The sequence below is a fragment of the Bison bison genome, unplaced genomic scaffold (genome assembly GCF_000754665.1).
Source record: "Bison bison bison isolate TAMUID 2011002044 unplaced genomic scaffold, Bison_UMD1.0 scf7180017864366, whole genome shotgun sequence".
Taxonomy (NCBI): domain Eukaryota; kingdom Metazoa; phylum Chordata; class Mammalia; order Artiodactyla; family Bovidae; genus Bison; species Bison bison.
Window position 1 is genome coordinate 1,481,186 of NW_011494938.1, and position 7,091 is coordinate 1,488,276.

A 7,091-nucleotide genomic window follows, 5' to 3' on the forward strand; every position below is an offset into this window, starting at 1 on the left:
CAGGAAAACCAGGCTGCCTCCTAGCATTCTTCTGTGTTGATGACATCATTATTTATGAGGAAATACTAAGAATTCCTAGAACTCCAAACACAGAAATCTCTAGACTGAATCACAAAATTATATTCCAATACAAAATATATTATTTCTATAATACTGTGTTAGTTGCTCAGTCATGTCTGACTCTGAGACCCTAAGGACTGTATCTTGCCAGGCTCCTCTGTCCATGAAATTCTCCAGGCAAGAATATTGGAGTGGGTTGTCCCCTTCTCCAGGGCATCTTCCCAACACAGAGATTGAACCCGGTCTCCAGAATTGCAGGCAGATTCTTCACCATCTGAGCCACCAGGAAAGCCCAAAATATTGAAGTGGGTTGCCATGACTTCCTCCAGGTATCTTCCCAACCCGGGGATCAGACCTGAGTCTCATATCTTCTGCATTGGCAGGTGGGTGCTATGCCACTAATGCCACCTGGGAAGCCACACTACTACTTGGAAAGCTCAGACACTCACACATAATCAACTGTTTACTATCAGAATTCAGAGGAATTAACAGTGGTACAGGATACTTGAAAAGTGCAATGGAAAGAAAAAAAAATCTGAGACACTTAAAGGAACTGATATTAAGGCCTTACTAGGCCCTACACAATGAGTCCAGTCTATATGTCTTCTCTTCTTTCACACTAGTAAGTAGGGCTGTCAGAGAGGGCAATGGCACCCCACTCCAGTACTCTTGCCTGGAAAATCCCATGGACAGAGGAGCCTGGTAGGCAGCAGTCCATGGGGTTGCGAAGAGTCGGACACAACTGAGCGACTTCACTTTCACTTTTCACTTTCAGGCATTGGAGAAGGAAATGGCAACCCACTCCAGTGTTCTTGCCAGGAGAATCCCAAGGATGGGGAGCCTGGTGGGCTGCCATCCATGGGGTCGAACTTAGTCGGACACGACTGAAGTGACTTAGCAGGAGCAGCAAGTAAGGCTGTGTTTACTCATAAAAGGTTAAATTTAATTAATACCTTTTATTTAAAGAAAAGTACTCTTAAAGCTTGGGAAAATGCAACTTAAAGTGACAGGTATGATATCAGCCAACAAAAGGTCCACAGAGAAGAAGTCAGGAAACAGATTCAGTTGAAATATTCCAGAGAAGACACACTTCCTGGAAGTGATAATAAAAGAGGCATTTGCTAAGTTAAATAACATGGTGATCATAGGTTTTCAATTAAGCCACCATAACCAACCACATAGATTAAAAGTGAAATGTCATATCCATCAAAGTAATGACACTGGTTTATTAGTTCCAAAAGTACTATGTGAAAACTAAGCAGCTCTTTACTAAGGGCAGAAAGGTGAAATGAACATGTAAATGACTGCCAATGCTAAGGAATTTTCATAAATAGTAATACGGGGCTGCTCAGTTATCCCATTCAAAGCCCCATTCCTACAAAATTCTGGGAACTTAGAGCTCACATCACTTAGTTATGTAACATTTGCTTATATTTTTGGTTTTAAAAAGAAAATTCTTGCCTAGTGTCAAATGTGAATGAAGTTATATGAGTGGTACATCAAGTGTCTGTTATAAAAGAATTCTAAAACACAGGAAGATCCTAAAAAGCAAGGCCTAAGGAATCTAAGTTTATGACATTGGAACAGTTTAGCATGAGCAGTAATTCAAGCAAGTTTCTTTCATTTTGAGTTTTTCCAGTATGTTATCTATTTTTACCCTCACACTTCAAAATGGGTGGGGGTCGTGAAATATAAGTGTATATATCTTGAGGCCTGGCAAAAGACTTAATTTTATCCTCTCTCCTACACTTGCTTACCCATATCTGTGTGCATTAGAATTGACTTATATGTTGAATTAGAAACATTAATCTATTTAAATGGTTATCTATCAACAACAGATATGTCTAGAAACATAAAATGGAACAGAGAGGCAGTGTCTGCTGTCAAAGGAAAATGCACTGCTTTGTCCGAGCCCTCCAGTCCATCCTGCTGCTTTTTATGTCAGAAGGGAATAGCCATGTCACTGAGAATAGCCTCATGCTTAGAGGTCCTAGGGGTGCAGCTAAGATCACCAAAATGTCCCCTTTCCTCCTCCCCAATCCCATGCCCACTATCACTATCACTTTGCTTCTGGGTCTTGCTGCCAGATGAGCAGAAAACCTTCAGAAAGAGAAATTGGCCTCTGGCAGCAGAATGCCTGGTGCCCCAAGTTGGAGGTAGATGGTGGTGGTGTTCGGCAGTGGAGCCGCATGCTCTCTACCCTTTGGCCACATCCCTGCATCCCCAGCGGAGCTGCAGCTTGTTGGCCCCAGCAGGTGGAAACGGCTGAGCCCACAGCCTTGGCTGGTGGCAAGGTAGGTCCTTGATGTTAAGTCAAAAGAAAGGCAGGAGAGGCAACTTGTTGAGTGAAGAGTTAGGAAAGATTACAGACTGGCAGCCTCCGAAACCAAAATCTTAACCTCTTTAATATGTCTCAATAGGAAGGGAAATTGCCAAGGTCTTGATAAGCAACTGTGTCTTAATTCCCCTAGAAATGCTCTGTATGGAGATTTATAGCTATGTATTAATAACAGTCACCAATACTATCACTTGTTAGCCACACTCATCTCAACATGGATTTAAATACAGACCCTTATGTAACTGTATCATATCCCTTACTGGAGTAGAAATTACGTGGAGATTTTTTTTTAATGTAATCTCTTTTATAATGACAAACGCTCTCCAGATGCATCTGGGGTTCAGACCTTAAGATGGCATGCTTATTCACTTTTACAATAATGTTCTTTTGAGTAGAAATCTCCTGGTGAGGTTGAATCAATTATTTTCTTGATTTGTTTCAAATCATGCTAATTTAGATTGCTTAAGGAAAAGAAATGCTTTTATTTCTAAGTATCTTCCTTTGCTTCAAAATGAATTAAGGCAGCAAGGTAAAATAAATTAGAACCAAATACTGGAAAGACATCAAACAAAACAAGAAGTAAAACGAAAAATGAATACAAAAGGGTGTAACACAGAGCCAGGAGTGAGACAGATTCGATTGCGTTCTCCTTAAATAGCCTGTGCCATTTAGCACAGCTGCATGCCCTTCCATCTACTCATTCTAATAATTAATTATTTAGTGTCTATGTACCAGACACTCTCCATGGAACGCTCCACCTTTAGCTTTCAGAGCAATGTCCTCTTCTGATAGAACTTCTCTCTGTTGTCTTAATTGGCCCCTAATCCTTTTGCCATTTCTCAAAGGCCACAGGATGTTTTCACCTTAACATCCTGGGGATTCCACAAACTTACAAAACTGCCCCATGTTGACCAGCCTGAAATCCCACAACTCTAGGAGACAATGAGTCTCCTTCACTTTACTAAGGTCCCCACCAAACTGCCAGTCACCTAGGCATTAAACTACAAAAGCATTTGTTTCATCCCTCACCTCCCCATCACCCTGACAATAAGCGCAAAGGGCGATGGATAGAATCAAGGATGCACTGCTGTGTGCGCTCACATGAAAGAGGCAAGCCAGGCCTCTGTTTACAGAAAGGTGAGTTGGAGGAAAAACAAATCAGATTTAGGGAGGAAAAAAGGAGGCTATTGTGGGAATAATAAAGAGACATAATCATGTCTGCAAAAGATTAAAATATTTATAAAACAGTGCTACCCTCATATTCATAGCAACAAATGTGAGAAGCTAGGTTTGTACATTTGATTACTTCCTGCAGTAAATAAACATATATTGACTCAAGGAATAACTTTCCCAATGCTATTACTTTAGATGAATAATTTATTTTGACTATACACAAAGAGCACAGAAATGAAATTGCTTGGGAGTACTTATATGCTTATATTAATAATTTTGTTTTGGCTTTTAAATATCTTCAGGCACCATGCTGCTGCTGCTACTGCTGCTGAGTCGCTTCAGTCGTGTCCGACTCTGTGCAACCCCATAGACGGCAGCCCACCAGGCTCCCCCGTCCCTGGGATTCTCCAGGCAAGAACACTGGAGTGGGTTGCCATTTCCTTCTCCAATGCATGAAAGGGAAAAGTGAAAGTGAAGTCGCTCAGTCATGTTCAACTGTTAGCGACCCCATGGACTGCAGCCTACCAGGCTCCTCCGTCCATGGGATTTTCCAGGCAAGAGTACTGGAGTGGGGTGCCATTGCCTTCTCCGTCAGGCACCATACTTGTCATCAAAACACTATTGCTTTTTAAAGATTTCTTTTGTGCCAGACAGTATTCTAAGTTCTTCATATTGGTTGTCACCAATAGGTCACAGTAAGGTATTATTATAAATATGAAGAAACTGAGGTTTAATAAGATTGAGTATTTTCTTTAAGGTCAAACAGTTAGAATGTGGTAGGGCATGGAATGGAACCTATAAAGTCTGATACCAGATTTGGTCACATTAACTAGATCACTGCTTAACCATTAATTTAGGATATGTGATCGGAGAAGGCAATGGCACCCCACTCCAGGACTCTTGCCTGGAAAATCCCATGGATGGAGGCACCTGGTAGGCTGCAGTCCATGGGATCATGAAGAGTCAGACGCAACTGAGTGACTTCACTTTCAATTTTCCCTTTCATGCATTGGAGAAGGAAATGGCAACCCACTCCAGTGTTCTTGCCTGGAGAATCCCAGGGATGGGGGAGCCTGGTGGGCTGCCATCTATGGGGTCGCACAGAGGCGGACACAACTGAAGCGACTTAGCAGCAGCAACAGCAGCAGGATATGTAATAGTTACAAAATAACCTCCAAATTTTAGTGGCCTAACATAACAATAGTTTCTTTCCCAAATAAACCTCAAAGTCTAAGTCAGTCAAGCCTTCTCCAGGGCAATTGCTCCAGGAGGTGACCCCATGGTCCTGGTTGCTCCCGTTTTTCAGCTCTGCCATCTGACCACATTGTTTTGCAGCTGCCATGACAGAGAGAGAGCTGGAGAGCTGCATGCCAGCACGGACATCATTCAACCTGGAAGTGACATCTGTCATTTTTGCTCACGGTTCATGGTTCAGAGTCATCACACAGTCACATCCTCACTACATGGGAAGCTAGAGATCATCATCCAGAGTTCCTAAGAGGAGAAGAATGAAATGGGCTTTGGTGTCGCAACCTTAAGGCACTCAACCACTCAGTTTGGGAATTCTTGAAGAGGCTGTTTTATATGCAATATATAACTTTATTCAATAGAATACCTTTTAGGAAGAGCACTGTCTGTATCTAGAAGAACTATTTCCTCAAGGGAATTTTAGAGAATGTGTGGCTATAAAATGCTGCAGTCCGTGGGGTCGCAAGAGATCCTTCTTAGTGACTGAACAACAACCAGGCTCCTAGAGCGTGATGGAGTTCCACAAGGTCATTAGCAGCTTTTAATGAAATGAAAAGCAGGAAAATTTGTTTTTCTTCTTAGAAGAATGATCAAAAACAGAGAATATACTTAACAAGTAATCAGAGTAAGCTCCAGCCTAAAGAACCAGTGGAGCCCATTCTTGCTGTAAGAGAAATCTTTTCTTGTTCTGCTCTCAATCTCTTTGAGAGATACAGGAAAAGAAAAGATAGCATGAAGCTAAAGGGTAATGTGATCTTTCCCTGGGACCCCAGTCTTTAGTAAAATTGACCAGAGGACATATTCAGAATAAGTCAATTTTTTGTGTGTGGAAAATGGTAAAGGAGCAAAAGGGCATATTTGGGTTGATGTAACCCACTCCAGTGTTCTTGCCTTGAGAATCCCAGGGACGGGGGAGCTGGGTGGGCTGCCGTCTATGGGGTCGCAGAGTTGGACACAACTGAAGCGACTTAGCAGCAGCAGCAGCAGCAGCAACCAGCAACAAAGGTCTGTCTAGGACCCGAGCATTCTGCACACCAAGGAAATGTACTTCCTGAGGGAGTGGGTGGAGAGCATGGTGGGTAAAATACCACCTGCTGCTCATAAAACTAAATCAGAAGAAAATACCAAGAAAGAAAAAACAGATAGTAAGAAGGCAGAGGAAAACATAAAGACAGATAAACCATCAAATGAGGAACGTGATCTAGAAATTGACAATGAAGGTGTGATTGAACCAGACACTGATGCACCTCAAGAAATGGGAGATGAAAATGTAGAGATAACTGAGGAGATGATGGATCAGGCAAATGCTTAAAAAAAGCAGCTGCCATTGATGCCCTGAATGATGGTGAACTACAGAAAGCCATTGACTTGTTCCCATCAAGCTAAATCCTCGTTTGGCTATTCTGTATGCCAAGAGAGCCAATGTCTTCATCAAATTACATAAGCCAAATGCTGCCATCTGAGACTGTGACAGTGAGCTATTGAAATAAATCCTGATTCAGCTCAGCCACACAAGCGGTGAGGGAAAGCATTCAGACTTCTGGGCCATCGGGAATAAGTTGCCCATGATCTTGGCCTTGCCTGGAAGCTGGATTATGATGAAGATGCTAGTGCAATGCTGAAGGAAGTTCAACCAAGGGCCCAGAAAATTGCTGAATGTCGGAGGACGTATGAGCAAAAACGTGAAGAGCATGAGATCAAAGAAAGAATAGAAAGGGTTAAGAAGGCTTGGGAAGAACATGAGAGAGTCCAGAGGGAGGAAGAAGCCAGAAGACAATCAAGATCTCAGTATGGCTCTTTTCCAGGTGGCTTTCCTGGGGGGAATGCCTGGTAATTTTCCTGGAGGAATGCCTGGAATGGGAGGGGGAATACCTGGAATGGCAGGAATGCCTGGGATCAATGAAATTCTTAGTGATCCAGAGGTCCTTGCAGCCATGCAGGATCCAGAAGTTATGGTAGCCTTCCAGAATGTGGCCCAGAACCCAGCAAATATGTCAAAATATCAGAGCAACCCAAAGGTTATGAATCTCATCAGTAAATTGTTGGCCAAATTTGGAGGTCAAGCATAATGCCCTTCTGACATAAAGCCCTGCTAGAGGAAAAGCAACTTAGATCACCTAATGGATGTTGTAATAATACAAACCAGGGTACCTCTGACCTTCTCATGAAGAAAGCTGGGGTGCTTTGAAGATAATCCCTACCTCTTTGCCCCAAATGCAGCTGAAAACATTTTACAGCGGTGTGTCATTAGGGTATTCATTCAGATAATGTT

General features: G+C 42.5%; 1 pseudogene; it reads left to right on the plus strand.

The window, feature by feature from the left end:
- The first annotated feature begins 2,147 nt into the window (after positions 1-2,147).
- LOC104999962 lies at positions 2,148-6,888 on the plus strand (annotated as a pseudogene).
- The last annotated feature ends 203 nt before the right edge of the window (positions 6,889-7,091 follow it).